Source organism: Mustelus asterias, unplaced genomic scaffold (assembly GCF_964213995.1).
Source record: "Mustelus asterias unplaced genomic scaffold, sMusAst1.hap1.1 HAP1_SCAFFOLD_76, whole genome shotgun sequence".
Lineage (NCBI taxonomy): Eukaryota > Metazoa > Chordata > Chondrichthyes > Carcharhiniformes > Triakidae > Mustelus > Mustelus asterias.
This window is the reverse complement of record NW_027590135.1, coordinates 661,291-678,193: the sequence shown is the minus strand read 5'-3', so window position 1 is coordinate 678,193 and position 16,903 is coordinate 661,291. Positions and strand designations below refer to the sequence as shown.

At 44.6% G+C, this 16,903-nt stretch overlaps 2 non-coding genes across 2 annotated transcripts; one reads left to right on the top strand and one right to left on the bottom strand.

Moving 5' to 3' along the window:
* Nucleotides 1-945: 945 nt before the first annotated feature.
* trnaw-cca (transfer RNA tryptophan (anticodon CCA)) lies at nt 946-1,017 on the bottom strand. The gene has a single exon. It is a non-coding gene; the product is annotated as a tRNA-Trp (tRNA).
* Nucleotides 1,018-1,360: 343 nt separating this feature from the next.
* On the top strand, nt 1,361-1,441 carry trnas-gcu (transfer RNA serine (anticodon GCU)). The gene has a single exon. It is a non-coding gene; the product is annotated as a tRNA-Ser (tRNA).
* The last annotated feature ends 15,462 nt before the right edge of the window (nt 1,442-16,903 follow it).

Below are 16,903 nucleotides of genomic sequence, written 5' to 3'. Positions count from 1 at the left end.
TCTATCTTTATGTAACAGAAGATCCCTTTTCAAACATAATCAGTTGTTCCATCTCAGTATCTTGTTGGTTTGTTGGGTACCTTCTCTGTCTATCGCTCTGTGTGTGTCCTGATCATCTCTTACTGCATCTCCGTGTGTCTTTCTCTGTCTGTTTGATTCGGGCTGATGTTAAGTGTTATTGTCCAGCCAGGGTGCGCTTCCCAACACGTGGGTCTTGTTTGAAATACAAATACAATGAATAGTTTCCTCTCACCCGCGCAACAGGAATAGACAGGAAGCGGCAACGTTTCGGGGCAGAGTGGCTGGACCCATAACCCAGAGGTCGATGGATCGAAACCATCATCTGCTATCATGTTCTCACGAACATCAAATCGTAACATTCGGCTGCTGCCCAAAGGTAAATCTGGGTTTTCTCGACAGTAAATTTGTTTCATCATCTTGATTTTCATTAACTGGGAACACAGCGCATATGTCCCAGGTTCACAGGAAGTAGTCTCACAACACCAACTCTCCGAAAGTCCAACAGGTTTATTTGGTAGCATGGGCTTTCGGAGAGTTGCCCTTTCATTAAATGGTTGGACAGCTTATTCAGCCAAAAGCACGGGATTAATTCCTGTATCGGTTGAGATTGTTCATGAAGGCCCGGCTTCGAAGCCTTGCTCCTCTCTTGACGTGTGAATCATCCTGTTAAATCGCCACAGTCAGCTGTCTCCTTTGATGACCCATAGGAACATCTGAGTCTGTGGACCTTGCATTAATTTTGCAAGCAATGAACACCTCACAACTCTGACACATTGTTTCAGATATAAAACTGTGCAAAAACAAAACTGAGCATGCGAACCGGAAGCATCCCTAAAATATCATTTCTACCATCGTTTTGAAATTTTTCATTTCGGGAACAATCGCAAACAATCAACTTCACCAAGATACCAAAGAAAAGCTTCATGAGCCTGACGTGATTTGAACACGCAACCTTCTGATCTGGAGTCAGACGCGCTACCGTTGCGCCACAAGCTCCGATTGGTCGCTGCATTTTACATCCGGGTTATGTTCGGTGATTTCAAAATCAAACTGGGACCAGGGAATGGAACTGTCTCCCTCTTTACTTTCTGTGGTTACACATCGAATGGAAGAGTAGCAGCGAACCGGATTAACAAGAAAGCAGCAACACAGCATTATCCTGTGGGAGAAATATGTTCTTTGTTACGGGTGTTAAAACACCCTGGTTTGGTGAGAAGTCAAAAGAGAAAACGCTAGAAAATCTCAGCAGGTCTGGCAGTGTCCGCAATGAGAGAAAAGAGCTGACATTTCAAGCCCAGACATTTCAAGCCCTTTGTCAAAGTTTGATGAAAAGTCATTGCCGAGTGGCCGAGTGGTTAAGGCGATGGACTGCTAATCTATTGTGCTCTGCACGCGTGGGTTCGAATCCCATCCTCGTCGGTGATGGTTTGTTCAGTGTTTTGAGGTTCACGGAACCATGATGAAGTTTGAACACACAGGCTTGAGAGAATAGTCCAGAACAATTCCATGTTCCCATAATTTTCATCCTCTGAGAAACTCGATCTGACAGTCAATTCAAATCAGGGCACCCGCTTTGGACACGAGTTTGCCACCATGTCAACATGTGGTTTCAGAAGCTCCAAAGCAGACGCCAGTGGCAGATTTTGTCTTTCCAGAATCGGCAGGTCAGCCATGAAAATTAGTGCTATATTAGCTGGTTTGGCCATGCTAAATAGCCCCTCAGTGTCAGGGGGCTGACATATGGTAAACATATGGGGTCACGGGGATTCATTCTGGGTGGGATTGTTGTGGGTGTAGGCTTGATGGGCCGAATGTCCTCCAAGTTCGAGGTGGCAGTTTCGCTTCTCTGAGAAGATTGACACACCAGTTCCTAATTTCTTCAAATTTTACCCAGAAAGCTGACTCCGATGAGATTCGGACCCACAACCTTTGAACATTTCACAAGACAATGACTTGCAGTCTAACATGCTGGGACCCACTGCCCCAAACAGGTCCACAGCAGACGCCATTTCCCTGGCCCTGCACTCAACCCTGGAACACCGAGATAACAAGGATACCTCTGTCAGACTCCTATTTATTGACTACAGCTCAGCCTTCAACACCATTATTCCCACGAAACTCATCTCCAAACTCTGTGGCCTGGGCCTCAGCACCTCCCTCTGCGACTGGATCCTGAACTTCCGAACTCACAGACTTACCTCGAATGGGCTTACTTTGCATGAAGTTGATCTTTCTCTCCACCCTCGCTATGACTGTAACACTACATTCTGCACTCTCTTGTTTCCTTCGCAATGAATGGTATGCCTTGTCTATATAGTGCACAAGAAACAATACTTTAACAATACTTTTTCACTGTATGTTAACACATGTGACAATAATAAATCAAATGAAATCAAATCAAAAATGCCATTCTTTGTGCCACAGAGACATTGCTGCAGCAACTATTCCCCGTTCCCATCTGGCAATTTCTGATGTCGTCGAACAGACAGTTGAAAAGTTCAGCAATTGGGCAGCGATTACATTTCAAAAATACCTTATCATCATTAAAATATTTTGGGACGTCCTATGGTTGTGAAAAGAGCTACAGAAATTCCAGTCGAACTCCGAAAGGACACAGACAGGTTGGTGGAATGGGAGGACATGTGGCAGATGATGAATGAAGTGATTCATTTTGGTGGGAATAACACAAAGCGACAATATAAAATAAAGGATTTCATTCCAAAAGGGGGTGCAAGAACAGCAGGACATATTTGGACATGTGTATATGTCATTGAAGGTGGCAGGACAGTTTTTAAGTGCCGTTAATAAAACATACTGTATCCTCCAGTTTATAACTGAAAACAAGAAGTTTATACAAATTTACGGCAAAGAAAATGCAGATGTGCTGTTAGATATTTTCAGTCTTGCCCCTCGCCTGAGGTGTAGTAATCCTGAGGCTAAATCAACACCATTAAGCTCTCCCTGTTGAGATGGGGAACAGCGGATGGTCATTTGGGATTATGGTGACTTTACCTTTATATCTGTGCCATATTCAGAATATGTTTTGCATTATCTGCTGATTTTCGAGGATTGGGCTCTTTCTGATTCTGTTGGTAGAACGGTGCGTGTGGAAGCAATTTGTTCTGGCGGTCAGCTCCCGGAACAGTAAACTAGTTTGGAATCCATTCTGTATTTGCAAACTCTGGGATTGTAAACGAGTTGATGGATCTCCTCATTCTGAATCTTCAATGCATTTTTTCAGCGTCGCTGACTGGGCTTGCATTTTTTAAATGCAAGCCCAGTATTTATTGCCCAACTCTAGTTGCCTGTGGGCAATTGAGAGTCAACCACATTGCTGTGGCTCTGGAATCACATGTCGGCCAGACTGTGTAATGACGGCAGATTTTAGTCCCCAGAGGACCAGATAGATTAATACAACAATCGACAAAGGTTTCATGGTCATCAGGAGATCCTTAATTCCACATATTTTTTATTGAATTCAAATTCCACTGCCTTGTCAGGATTTGAACCCGGGTCCCCAGAATACGAGCTAAGTTTCAGATTTCAGCGATGATTCCACAAGGCCAAGGTCTCCAAATTTCCTTTGAGCTGAGTGGCTTGGTAGGCCACCTCCGAGGGCCTACAACATTGTTGTGGGTCGGGAGTTGTATGTAAGCCAGTCCAGGTAAGAATTCCTTCCCTGAAGAGCATTAGTGCTTCAGTTGTCTTTTTTTACGAAAGTTGATTCAAGGCCATTAATTCCAGATATTTTTATTGATTTTTGAATTTCGCCATCTGTCGTGGTGGGAGATGTGTGAGTGTTGGTCTGTGAGAGGTTGTGTGGGTGTGTGTGTGTGTGTGAGAGAGAGAGAGTGATGGAGATTCATTCATTTTCAGTGAATGTGAATTAACCCCTTATATTCATACACGGACACTGTGATCCCCTTGCCCTTGCGAATTCTTAAGACGTAATTATACCACTGATATCCATTGTCGTAGCGTCTGCATGGTTTCCCCAATGTGCCATGCCTCGGGACATCCTTTCCTGCAGCGTATCAGGTACCTGCAGACGCGACGACAACGGATGAATGAACACCGCTCGACAATCACCAGGCAAGTCTGTTCTCTTCCTGTGGGAGAGCACTTCAGCAGTCACGGGCATTCAGCCTTGGATCTTGAGGTAAGCGTTCTCCAAGGCGGCCTTCACGACACACGACAGCGCACAGTCGCTGAGCAGAAACTGATAGCCAAGTTCCGCACACATGAGGACGGCCTAAACCAGGATGTTGGATTTATGTCACATTATCAGTAACCCCCACAGCTTTCCCCCTGATCTTGCAGAATCTTACTAGTTGTTCTGTCTGGAGACAATACACATCTCTTTATCCTGTGTTTAATGTTCCCTCCACCCACATTATCTGTACCTTTAAGACCTGGCTGGCTGTAGAGATTTGCATTCTAATTAGTATTCTGCAACTTGATTTCTGTGTCTCTGTGCACTGTTGGAGAACAGATTTTCACTCCATCTGACGAAGGGGCAGCGCTCCGAAAGCTTATGGTATTTGCTACCAAATAAACCTGTTGGACTTTAACCTGGTGTTGTGAGACTTCTTACTGTCCTTTCCCTCTGCCTGACATGATGATTCTTCACTCAGTTCTCTGCACAATGTGAGAGGACATCTTTCAGGCTCCTTTTATACAGCCCGCCCCGACCTGACTGGGGAAGGCGGAGTGAGAGAGCAGAGAGGGGAGGAGACAGAATGAAGATTAAACACTGAGCGGGAGGGAGGAGAGAGCCGGACTGACACACACACACAGAACGGCCCCTGATCTTTCAGCTCCACCTCCAGTTTGTGCAACTGCCAATTTCAACCCGTTTATTAACAATGGAAGCGAAACACAGCTCCCCACACAAACCCGTCACAAACAAGTGTTTCCACAAACCCGCAGCTTTGAAATATGGAATCAAACAGAAAATGCTGCAAATAATCAGCAGCTCCGGCTGCTTTTGTGAAGAGAGAGACAGACAGAGTTAACGTTTCGGGTCGTGACTTTGTTCTTTTGTGTTTTTAAACCTGGTCCCGTAATAATTCCCAGTCAGTAATATTCCGACCTAAACACAGTCGATTCTATAGCAAGAATCTTCCTCCGGAACATCCTCACACACATCTGCTTCTCGCTGTTTGCAAACACTTTATTGAAGCTGCTTGGGGCAATCTCCTGTGTTAAAATTAATGGAGTCAGGATGGCCGAGCGGTCGAAGGCCGCAGTCTCCTTTGGAGGCGTGGGTTCAAATCCCACTCCTGACATTGATGTTTGGCGAAGAATTGTCGTCTCACAGCGCCAGGCACCTGGGTTCGATTCCGGGCTGAGGTCACTGTCTGTGTGGAGTTTGAACATTCTCCCTCGGCTTTCTCCGGTTTCCTCCCGCACACCAAAGTGCGTGTTAGGTTGATTGGCCATGCTAAATTGCACAGGAGTGTCGGGGAGTAAGTCCGGTCAATAAATAGGGTCATGGGGATCCGGACTGGGTGGGATTGTGGTCGGTGCAGACTCGATGGGACGATTGGCCTCCTTCTGCACTGCAGGGATTCAGTTAAAAATGAGGCGCGAATGCGGTGTTTAGCCGCCAGTGTTACTGTCTCACACTGAATCTACCAGACATCTTTATTATGAGAGAAAGTGGCGATTGAGCAAATGAAATTCAGCCTCTTCTCTGTTTTGCTTTAGTCTGAATTTGAAATGATCTCTATTGAGAATGAGCCGGGCCGCGGGACAGGAATCATTTCCTTGCGGGATCAGCTCTTTCCTGAGAGATGTGGGTGGCTCTGAGAAGAGCCTTTGGGTTCAGAGGTTTACAATTTGCTCGAGTTCTTTCACTTCTTTCCTGACGCTTTCTTCGCTTTTGCTGCTTTCAGTTTGGGTTTGGCCTTCGATTTAGTCACTTTTTTGACAGACTTTCCGCCCGTCACCTTCTTCACAGGGGACTTTTTCTTCGCGGCTGCTTTCTTCACCGCCTTTTTTGGAGTTGCCGCCTTCTTGCTGCTTGTTTTCTTCACTGTTGATTTCTTCACTGGAGTTTTCTTTGCTGCGCGTTTCTTGACTGCGCGTTTCTTGGCTGCTGCTTTCTTTGTTGTCACCTTCTTGGCCGCTGTTTTCTTTACTAAAAATTTCTTGGCTGTTGGTTTGTTCGCCTTCTTTCCCATTTTCCCCGTGCTTTCCTTCTTAGCGAGTTTGAAGGAGCCGGAGGCCCCCTGTCCCTTTGTCTGCACGAGAGACCCTGTCTCCATCTTCCTCTTGATAGTTAACCTGATCTGGGAGCCGCGCTTCCCCACATCCACTCCACTGCCAGCCAAAGCTTTCTTTATCGCGATCGCTGCAACCCGGCAGAACACTGAGGATCTGCTCGCCTAACTTGGGACCGGCTGCCGCAGGTCGGGGAGCCGCCTTCTTCTTCCTGGGAGACTTCACTTGAGCGGGAGCGGCTGGAGGAGCCGTTTCGGCGGCTGTCGTTTCAGTCGTATCCGAGAGTGTGTGGAAAATCTGTGTGAGTCAGAACTGGATCCGAAATGAACCCAGTGGTGGCGGCACAGAGCAACTTAAAGGCAGAGAGCGGACGGAGCAGAGACAAGCTGCTGTCAGCTCCCGGCTCCTCCAGCCTCTCTGTGTTTCTCTCTCCTAACAAACTCGCCCATTGCAATGAAATTCCGCCTCTCCAGAGATCCAGCTCACATCCTTCATGTCTCTGACACACGAATGTTTGCTGTTGAAAAGGTTTCACTCGAACTGAGAACTCCATTTTCCACTGAAACCCGTTTTCCTGCTGCACTGATCGCGCTCTCACACGCGATAGCTGACATGTTCTCTACTTTTCCAATGAAATTTTGAATTTAGCGAACCATTTGCCTTGAAATCTCACTTTGGGGCTCAGCAGGGGGATTAAGGGAATCTTTGATTGGAAAATTGTTTTATTTTACACAAGAGAGACTCGGTGATCTCATGATCAGAACAGACACACAAACACAGTTGGATTAGTCTGACTCTCCCGTCCCTTTCATACACTCTCTCTTACACAATATTCACACCTACACATTCACAGGACAAAACATTTACCAACTGTAAGGTCCCAGGACGGAATTTCTGCTCCTTTTAGCCTTTGCTCTATATCCCGGGGGCGTCGTTATAGTTTTTCGCCTCAGTAACTGTTAAACACTCTGAAGCCCGCTCCCCGCAGATTGTCTTTGAATTCATTCATGGAATGTGAGTGTCGCTGTCTGGGTCAGCATTTATTGCCCATCCCTAATTGCCCTTGGAAAGGTGGTGATGAGCTGCCTTCTGGAACCGCTGCAGTCCATGGGGTGTACGGCCACATCTGTAAACCAGATTCCGCGGCAACAGCCAGTTATATCTGTTTTTTTCAGTTATTATAGCGATTGCAGACATCATTGTGTTTCTTTAGGGTGAAGATACAAATTAACTGCTCTCGGAGTCTCTCAATTTTCCTGTTTTATTTGTTTTTCCTGCACTGACAGGTAACAGTAAATCACAACCTCAACAACCAGTGACAGCCAGTTAAATGATCATCCCCCACTCGCTGATAATGGAGTTTCTGACAGTGGCAGACATGTTCTGACCATCCTCCGATTGGGCCCGAAGGTGACCAGATTCACTGTCAGAGCTGGACTTTCAGACTGAGGGGGTGGCAGAGCCAGGTGAGTGATGGTGGTGACTGTGCGAACATTTGACCAAGGGTCAGTTCCTGGCCATCACAGTGGTAATTCATTTAATTATCTATCGCAGGTCAGAACAGTAGGTGGGCACTCCTAAAATAAAATTGACTAAAAATTCTCATCATCGCTGTGTTTCTAATGGAAAATCCACATTCAATTTGCTTTCAGCTGAAATGTTGTTTTAATGAAATTAAAGGCCTCAAAACTAATCAATGAGTTCTCAGTCAGAAACAATAGTAAAAAGAAAGGTGGCCTAAACTGTCCAGAACTACGAGACAAGCCAAGTTCAGTTTACAAACTGTGCTATGGACACATCTGGTATCTGATGAAATCAGCAACTCAGGAAGTTCAGTAATTATAACTAATGAAAATAACGGTTGTTTAAGCAGAGTGAGCGATGGTGGTATAGGGGTGAGCATAACTGCCTTCCAAGCAGATGACCCAGGTTTGATTCCTGGCCAATGCATTGGTCATTTATTTTGAACCTTATCCACGGCCTCTTGTGTTTTAAACTGAGTGGACAAAAACAGGGCGAACGAAACATTTGACAGGAATGAAATAAAATGCAGATACCTTTTTCATTTTTTGTTCGGACATAATTATTTTTTAATGAAAAATATTGGAAGAGAAAATCAAGTCTCTGACCGAATAAATGAATTTTCAGCCAGACACAAAGACTCAAAGTAAAAGTAGAGGAACAAATTTCAGCTCCCGCACTGTGCATTGCGCAATCCTGGTGCCTGATGAAGTTAATATGAACTTTACTGAGGTGGTTACATTATTCTGACAAATAAGATCTGCCAAAAGATAAAACACTGGAAAATCTCAGCAGGTCTGACAGCATCTGTAAAGAAAGAAAAGAGCTGATGTTTCGAGTCCAGATGACTCTTTGTCAAAGCTTTGACAACGGGTCGTCTGGACTCGAAACGTCAGGTCTTTTCTCTCCTGACAGATGCTGCCAAACTTGCTGAGATTTTCCAGCATTTTCTCTTTTGGTTTCAGATTCCAGCATCCGCAGTGATTTGCTTTCATTTGTTAAATAAGCAGCTGCTGTGGCGGCGTGGTTAAGGCGTTGGATTTGAAACCCGATGGGGTTTCTCCGTGCAGATTCGAACCCCGCTGGCAGCGAGTGTGATTGGAAATGTTTGCTTTAGACAGCCACAGAGTTGCAAATCCTATTTTTTTGGAAAGAATTACTTGGATCTCCAGCATGCTTTCAGCTACATAACAGGAAGGTGAGCTTGGAAAGGACACCTGAGTGTCCTCAGTCTGGCAAGGACAAGATAGGCCGAATGGGTTCCTTCTGTGCTGTTACATTTCTCTGGTTCTTTCTAAGGTGACATGAGGAAAATCAAAGCATGAGCAGAATGACAAAGGCATCAAAAGGGGCACAAGGACAAAACAAGGTCTCACGTCAGAGGAAGATTTTTATTAATGACACACAGAACATAAGAAATACATTTATTTAATTGAGCTGGATCCTGGAAAATGAAACAAACTTCGAACCAATCAGTGCCTGTCTGAGAACTGGCAAGGAATATGGCTGACATTGATACGGTTCATAGTGAATTTGTTTATAGAATAATAGAATCATGCAGTACAGAAGAGGCTCTTCGGCCCATCGAGTCTGCTCTGACATCGAAGAAACATCTGACCTCCAATCAAATCGCATCCACCACCACTTGACCCATAGGCCTGAATGTTATGATATGCCAATTGCTGACCACATACTTTTAAAGAATGTGAGGCAACTTGCCTCCATCACCTTCCAAGACAGTGCATTCCCGACCGTCACTACCCTTGGGTAAAAATGTTTTTCCGCACATCCACCCTAAACATCCTGCCCCTCACATTGAACCTATGTCCTCTTTTTACTGACCCTTCAACCAAGGGGAACAACTGCTTCCTATCCACTCTGTCGATGCCCTCATAATTTTGTACACCTCGATCAGGTCCCCCCTCAGTATTCTCTGCTCTAAAGAAAACAATCCAAGCCTCCCCAATCTCCCTTCAGAACTTACATGTTCTTTCCCAGACAGCATCATGGTGAATTTCCTCTGCATCCCCTCCAGTGCAATCACATCCTTCCTATCTTGTGGCGTCCAAAACTGCACACAGTACTCATGCTGTGGCCCCACCAAAGTTCTATGCAACTCCAACATGACATTTTATTGCAGTCGATGCCCCGATTGTTAAAGACAAATGCCCCATATGTTTTTTTTTTCACCATTCTACTAACATACCCTTCTACCTTCAGAGATTATGGACAAACATGCCAATGTCCCTATATTCCACAGAACTTCCAAGTGCCATGCCCTTCATTGAATACTTCCTTGCCAAATTATTCCTTCCAAAGTGTGTTACCTCACATCTTTCGGGGTTAAATTCCATCTGCCACTTATCCGCCCGTTTGATTATCCTATCTATATCTTCTTGCAGACTAAGAAACTCAGCCTCCCTTTCACCACCCAGCCAATCTTTATGCCATCTGCAAAGTCACTCATCCTACCCCGTCATTTATATTAATGATTTGGATGAGAATTTAGGAGGCATGGTTAGTACGTTGGCAAATGACACCAAGATTGGTGGCAGAGTGGACAATGAAGAAGGTTACCTCGGATTGCAGTGGGATCTTGATCAATTGAATCAATGGGCCAATTAACGGCAGATGGAATTTGATTTCGATAAATGTAAGGTGATGTATTTTGGTGGATTAAACCACGGCAGGACCTATTCAGTTCATGGTAAGACGTTGGGGTGAGTTATAAAACAAAGAGATCTCGGGGTACAGGTTCATAGCTCCTTGAAAGTGGAGTCACATGTGGACAGGGTGGTGAAGAAGACTGTTGTGGGAAAAATCCACAAGTAGTCAGACTTCGAGATTCAGAAAATACGATTTATTAAACGGAGCTCCGTGGAGACAAGGCACATGGTCTGTAGCAAACCTTCTCTCAATAGTATGTCGGGAGCGGTTCATTTTTATACCCTTTACACAATGTGTAAACCGGTGATTCGAACATTATCACATTGTTTAAGTGAGTACAAGTATTTAACAATTTATGAATGGGTACATCTCCTTATGTCTGTATCTATCAATGACTAGTTTCGTCTCCTTCAGGTGCTAATTATGATGAGATTTCTAAATTCTTGGAAGTGCAGGGTCGGATTAAGACAAGTCAGCATGGATTTAGTAAGGGGAGGTCGTGCCTGACAAACCTGTTAGAGTTCTTTGAAGAGATAACAAATAGGTTAGACCAAGGAGAGCCAATGGATGTTATCTATCTTGACTTCCAAAAGGCCTTTGACAAGGTGCCTCACGGGAGACTGCTGAGTAAAATAAGGGCCCATGGTATTCGAGGCAAGGTACTAACATGGATTGACGATTGGCTGTCAGACAGAAGGCAGAGAGTTGGGATAAAAGGTTCTTTCTCAGAATGGCAACCGGTGACAAGTGGTGTCCCGCAGGGTTCAGTGTTGGGGCCACAGCTGTTCTCTTTATATATTAACGATCTAGATGACGGGACTGGGAGCATTCTGGCCAAGTTTGCCGATGATACAAAGATAGGTGGAGGGGCAGGTAGTATTGAGGAGGTGGGGAGGCTGCAGAAAGATTTAGACAGTTTAGGAGAGTGGTCCAAGAAGTGGCTGATGAAATTCAACGTGGGCAAGTGCGAGGTTGTACACTTTGGAAAAAAGAATAGAGGCATGGACTATTTTCTAAACGGTGACAAAATTCATAATGCTAAAGTGCAAAGGGACTTGGGAGTCCTAGTCCAGGATTCTCTAAAGGTAAACTTGCAGGTTGAGTCCGTAATTAAGAAAGCAAATGTAATGTTGTCATTTATCTCAAGAGGCTTGGAATACAAAAGCAGGGATGTACTTCTGAGGCTTTATAAAGCACTGGTTAGGCCCCATTTGGAGTACTGTGAGCAATTTTGGGCCCCACACCTCAGGAAGGACATACTGGCACTGGAGCGGGTCCAGCGGAGATTCACACGGATGATCCCAGGAATGGTAGGCCTGACATACGATGAACGTCTGAGGATCGTGGGATTATATTCATTGGAGTTTAGGAGGTTGAGGGGAGATCTGATAGAAACTTACAAGATAATGAACGGCTTAGATAGGATGGACGTAGGGAAGTTGTTTCCATTAACAGGGGAGACTAGGACGCGGGGGCACAGCCTTAGAATAAAAGGGAGTCACTTTAGAACAGAGATGAGGAGAAATTTTTTCAGCCAGAGAGTGGTGGGTCTGTGGAATTCATTGCCACAGAGGGCTGTGGAGGCCGAGACGTTGAGCGTCTTCAAGACAGAAATTGATAAATTCTTGATTTCTCGAGGAATTAAGGGCTATGGGGAGAGAGCGGGTAAATGGAGTTGAAATCAACCATGATTGAATGGTGGAGTGGACTCGATGGGCCGAATGGCCTTACTTCCGCTCCTATGTCTTATGGTCTTATGGTCTAATTGGTTCCCTCGCATTCATATTTCCCGCGTTCCTTTAACATTCATCTAAGCTCTTTGTTTTGGGGTTTCCTTATCTTAAAAAGATGTTTTGACCCTTGGCTTGGCTTCCTGAGGTGTTTGTTTGCTATGAGTCACTGTATGTACTTTGGAAGTGGCTTGTCTGTTAGGTTTTTCTGAACAGCAGGAGCCTGTGACTGCTCTTTTGGCTTTCCCAGTTAACCCTTTATGTGCCAGGCAGCCATTTTAAAGTGTGCTTTCTTGTATTGCCATTTTAAAGTGTGCTCCCTTGTATTTTCCCCTTTACAAGACATTCGACATGCTTGGTTTCAGTGGTCAGAACATTGAACATGGGAGTTGGGACATCTTGTTGAAATTGTACAAGACATTCGTAAGGCCCGCGTTTGGAGTACTGTGTACAGTTCTGGTCACCCTATTATGGGAAGGAAGGATATTAAACTAGAAAGAGTGCAGAAAAGATTTATTAGGATGCGACCAGGATTTGATGGTTTGAGTTATAAGGAGGGGCTGGATAGGCTGGAACTTTTTTTTTCCCTGGAGCACAGGAGACCTCGAGGTGATATAAAGAGTCCTGTATCATAATGAGGAAATAGATAAGGTAGATAGCCAACAGCTTTTCCCCACAATAAGGGAGTCTAAAACTAGAGAACATAGGTTTACGATGAGAGGCGAGGGATACAAAAGGGTCCAGAAGGGCAATTTATTTCACACAGAGTGGTGTGTGGAACGAGTTGCCAGAGGTAGTAGAGGCGGGTACAATTTTGTCTTTTAAAAAGAATTTAGACAATTACATGGGTGAGCTGGATATAGAGGGATATGGACCAAACACGGGCAATGGGGACGAACTTAATGGCAAAAATTGGGCGGCATGGACATGTTGTGCCGAAGGGCCTTTTTCCATGCTGTGAACCTCCATGACTCGATTTATTGACACAAACAGCAAATCCAAATTATTGTTCCCTGCTGCCATCTCCTGGCTGACCGCAAGTTGTGCAACAAGGTCACGATTCAATCAAACCTTCATAGATTGGAGTGAAATAACATCAACATGGTTCTGACCGATTAACATGATTGCAAAACATGATATTAATCAAATTCCATGTCCCAAGGATCTGCTTTCTGATTGGGTGACCCTGATCACCCCGATCTATCGGAAAGTGTAAAACCCCTAGAACGGGAATGTCGGTTATATAATTCTCTCAGCTGTGATTTCTCTGCCACTTGATTGCTTGCGTATTCGTTCTATAAATAGAGAGGGGGAGACAGAGCCAGGTGGTGTTGTGGTGACTGTGCGAGCATTTGACCAAGGGTCAGTTCCTGACCCAGAGTTTTGACTTATTTAGTTGGCTATCTCTGGTCAGAACTCCTAAAAAAAAATCACCAAATATTCTCATCATCCATGTGTTTCTAACATAAAATCCAGCTTCAATTTCCGTTCAGTGGAAACTTTGTTCAAATGAACTGCAAATCTAATCAGAGTTATCAGTCAGAAACAACAGCAAAAAGGTGGCTCAAACTGTCCAGAGAAACGAGACAAGCGAAGTTCAGGTTAAACAAATGGGCCAAGGACGCACCTGGTGTCTGCTGAAATCAGCAACTAGGGTAGTTTTGTAATTATAACTAATGAAAATAACAACTGCTTACGCAGAGTGAGCGATGGTGGTATAGTGGTGAGCATAGCTGCCTTGACCCGGGTTCGATTCCCGGCCATCGCATTGGTAATGTATATTGGACATTATCGGCGCCCTCTTGTGGTTCACACGCACCATTTGACTGAAATGAAGTGGACTTTATTTTTCGGATGCAGAATTCGGGTTCAATTTGATTTTAATGAAAGGTTATTGAAAAAGAATAACAAGTCTCTGAACTAGTGAATGAGTTCTGGATCAGAGACAAAGATACAAATTAAAGGAGACGAACAAATTTCAACTGCTCGCAGCGGGTGTGATTTGAAATATTAACTCTACTGCTTGAACCACTGGCTCAAAGAAGGCTCGCAAAGTTTTGGCATTTAGTATTTGGATCTCCATCGTGCATTCAGCTGCATGGCTCCGGGCTGGGTGCAGGAAGATGGGCTTGGAAAGGACACCTTATTATTTTGTAAATTGAATTTGTGTCTTTATATGCCCTGTTGTGAATAGAACTCCCACTCACCTGATGAAGGAGCAGCAAGCTTTGTTACCAAATAAACCTGTTGGACTTTAACCTGGTGTTGTGAGATTTCTTGCTGTCTCCTTGGACTGGCATGGCAGGATAGGTTCAATGGCTTCCTTCTGTGCTGTTATTTTTCTATAATTCTTCCTGTGGTTCGATGAGAAAATTCATAACATGAACATTTTCTTTTAAAAGGAGCATCAAGGCACAAAGGCAAAACACGGTCTCATGTCAGAGGAAGATTCTTATGCAATGGCATAAGAATGCACACAGAGCATAAAAATACATTTCATCAGAATACATTGAATGAATATTTCAAAATGCTGCTTCGGTGATATCACATCATGTTCATTCAAACACATTGCAACAAGCTGGTCATTCCTGGGCGTTCTGTATTCCTCGTTATAACAGTTTGGAAATGGAAGGAACAGGTTCACATCTGCACATTGACAGGGTCAAACTGTGTCTCAGATTGACAGCTCCCAGGACAGGCATTCCTCTCCTCTCGCTCTGTGCTGTGGATTCTCAGGGATTAGTTGGAGTTTCCCAGCTCAGTAACTGTAAAAGACTCTCAGGCCAGCAATGCTCACAGTGTCTGCTCCCCAGATTCGGGGGGCTGCAGCCAATCCGAGCTGTGCCTGATTTAACCCAGAACTGGTTGAAATGATGATCTTGTTCACAAGCTGAATTCTATTTGATCAGATGAAGGTACAGATTGTGTGCACTCAGTCACTAAACAACAATATCCCGCCTTCATATAGAGTGGATGAGAGTGGGTGGAGGGAGAGACAGAGACAGAGTGAGTTAGGGTGGTGAGAAACAGAAGGCCAGACAATGTCTCAGTGACAGAAATCCTTGTAAATTCCAGCTTTAGCCAGAAAGATTCTCTTGGAGAAACAGAAGCTGCAGTATCAGTTCTCACTGATACTGTGGAAGAGACACATTATTAATCCCACACTCAGGAACAGTGCTGCCTTTTGACAGAAGAGATGGGGAGAGGCAAAATAAACTGAATGGTCCAGTTCGAAACTGTGTGCAGGCTTAGAGGGAGTAGGTTCAGGAAGATATTTGAAAGTGAGACAGTTGAGGACAGTCGCTTGCAAAGTGGATGGGATCCTTGGCTTCACAAATGGAAGCACTGAGTATCCATTGGATCCCGCATAATCCAGTGTAAAAGGAGGCCATTTGCCCATTGCATCTGCACTGACTTTCTGGAAGAACATCTTTTGCCCATGGCTAACCCTCTCAGCCTACACATCTTGGGTCACTAAGGGGCAATATATCATGTCTAATCCATTTATTCTGCACATCTTTAGTCTATGGGAGGAACCTGGAGCACCTGGGGAAACCCATGCAGATACAGGGAGAATGTGCAAACTCCACACAGACAGTCAGCCATGGAAGAATTGAGCATGTGTCTCTGGCGCTGTGAAGCAGCAGCGCTAACCAGTGCCTCTCTGTTGGTGTAACTTTAACAATCCAATTCCTTTCTGAATGCCTCACTTGAAGCAGCATCACCACATTGTCAGACAATGCATCCCAGAGCTGAACTACTCGCTGTGGGAAAGGGTTTTCTCATTATGCTTCAATCACTAACGAAGGGTCAGTAAATTGGTCCACGGGGGTGAAAGGGTTTCATATGATGTGACCCTGCGTAAACTGGGTCTGTATTCTCTGTGATTTAGAAGCATGAGAGGCAAAACATTAAAACATACAAGATTCTGAAGGGGTTTGATTTTGTGGACATTGGGAGATTGCGGAAGCTGGCTCAGTGTAAGGATCAGATCATTTCAGACTGACATGAGAATACATTTCTGCACTCATTGGGTTGTGATCCTTTGACATGCTCCATTGTTGAATACACTAGTGGTGGCACAGTGGTTAGCATTGCTGCCTCAAAGCACCAGGGAACCCGGTTCAATTCCACCTTGGGTGATTGCCTGTATAATGTTTGCACGTCCTCCCCATGTTTGCGATTCCTCCCATTCTCCAAATGTTAGGTGGATTGGCCATGCTAAACTGCCTGTTAGTGTCCCAAATATATTGGTTCGGGGGATTAGCAGAATATGTGGGGTTACCGTGATAGGTTCTGGGTGGGATGGGATGCTCTGTCAGAGAGTCAGTGCAGATTCAATGGACCAAATGGCCTCCATCTACACTGCAGGTTATGACAGTCTATGACAATTAAGGCTGAGATAAACAAATTTTGGTTTCTCAGGGAATCAAGGGAGTGAGGAGTAAAGTGCAGTTCAATCCCAAGATCTGAAGCTCTTTAAGCAGCTGGTATGTCCACATCTGGAGTCTGCATCCACAGTTTGGAACCCACACTTTCAAAAAGATATACAGCTGATAGAAAGAGTGGAAAGCTGTGTAACCAGGAAAATGGAAGGCATGAGGGGAATACTTTATGAGGGATTAAGAATTATTGGATTGCAACCTTTCAAGAGGCTGATTTATGGTTTAGTTCAAATTTATAAATTAGTACATAACCTTATTACCCAAGCTTGAAAAGTTCTTTATTCGGAGTTACCA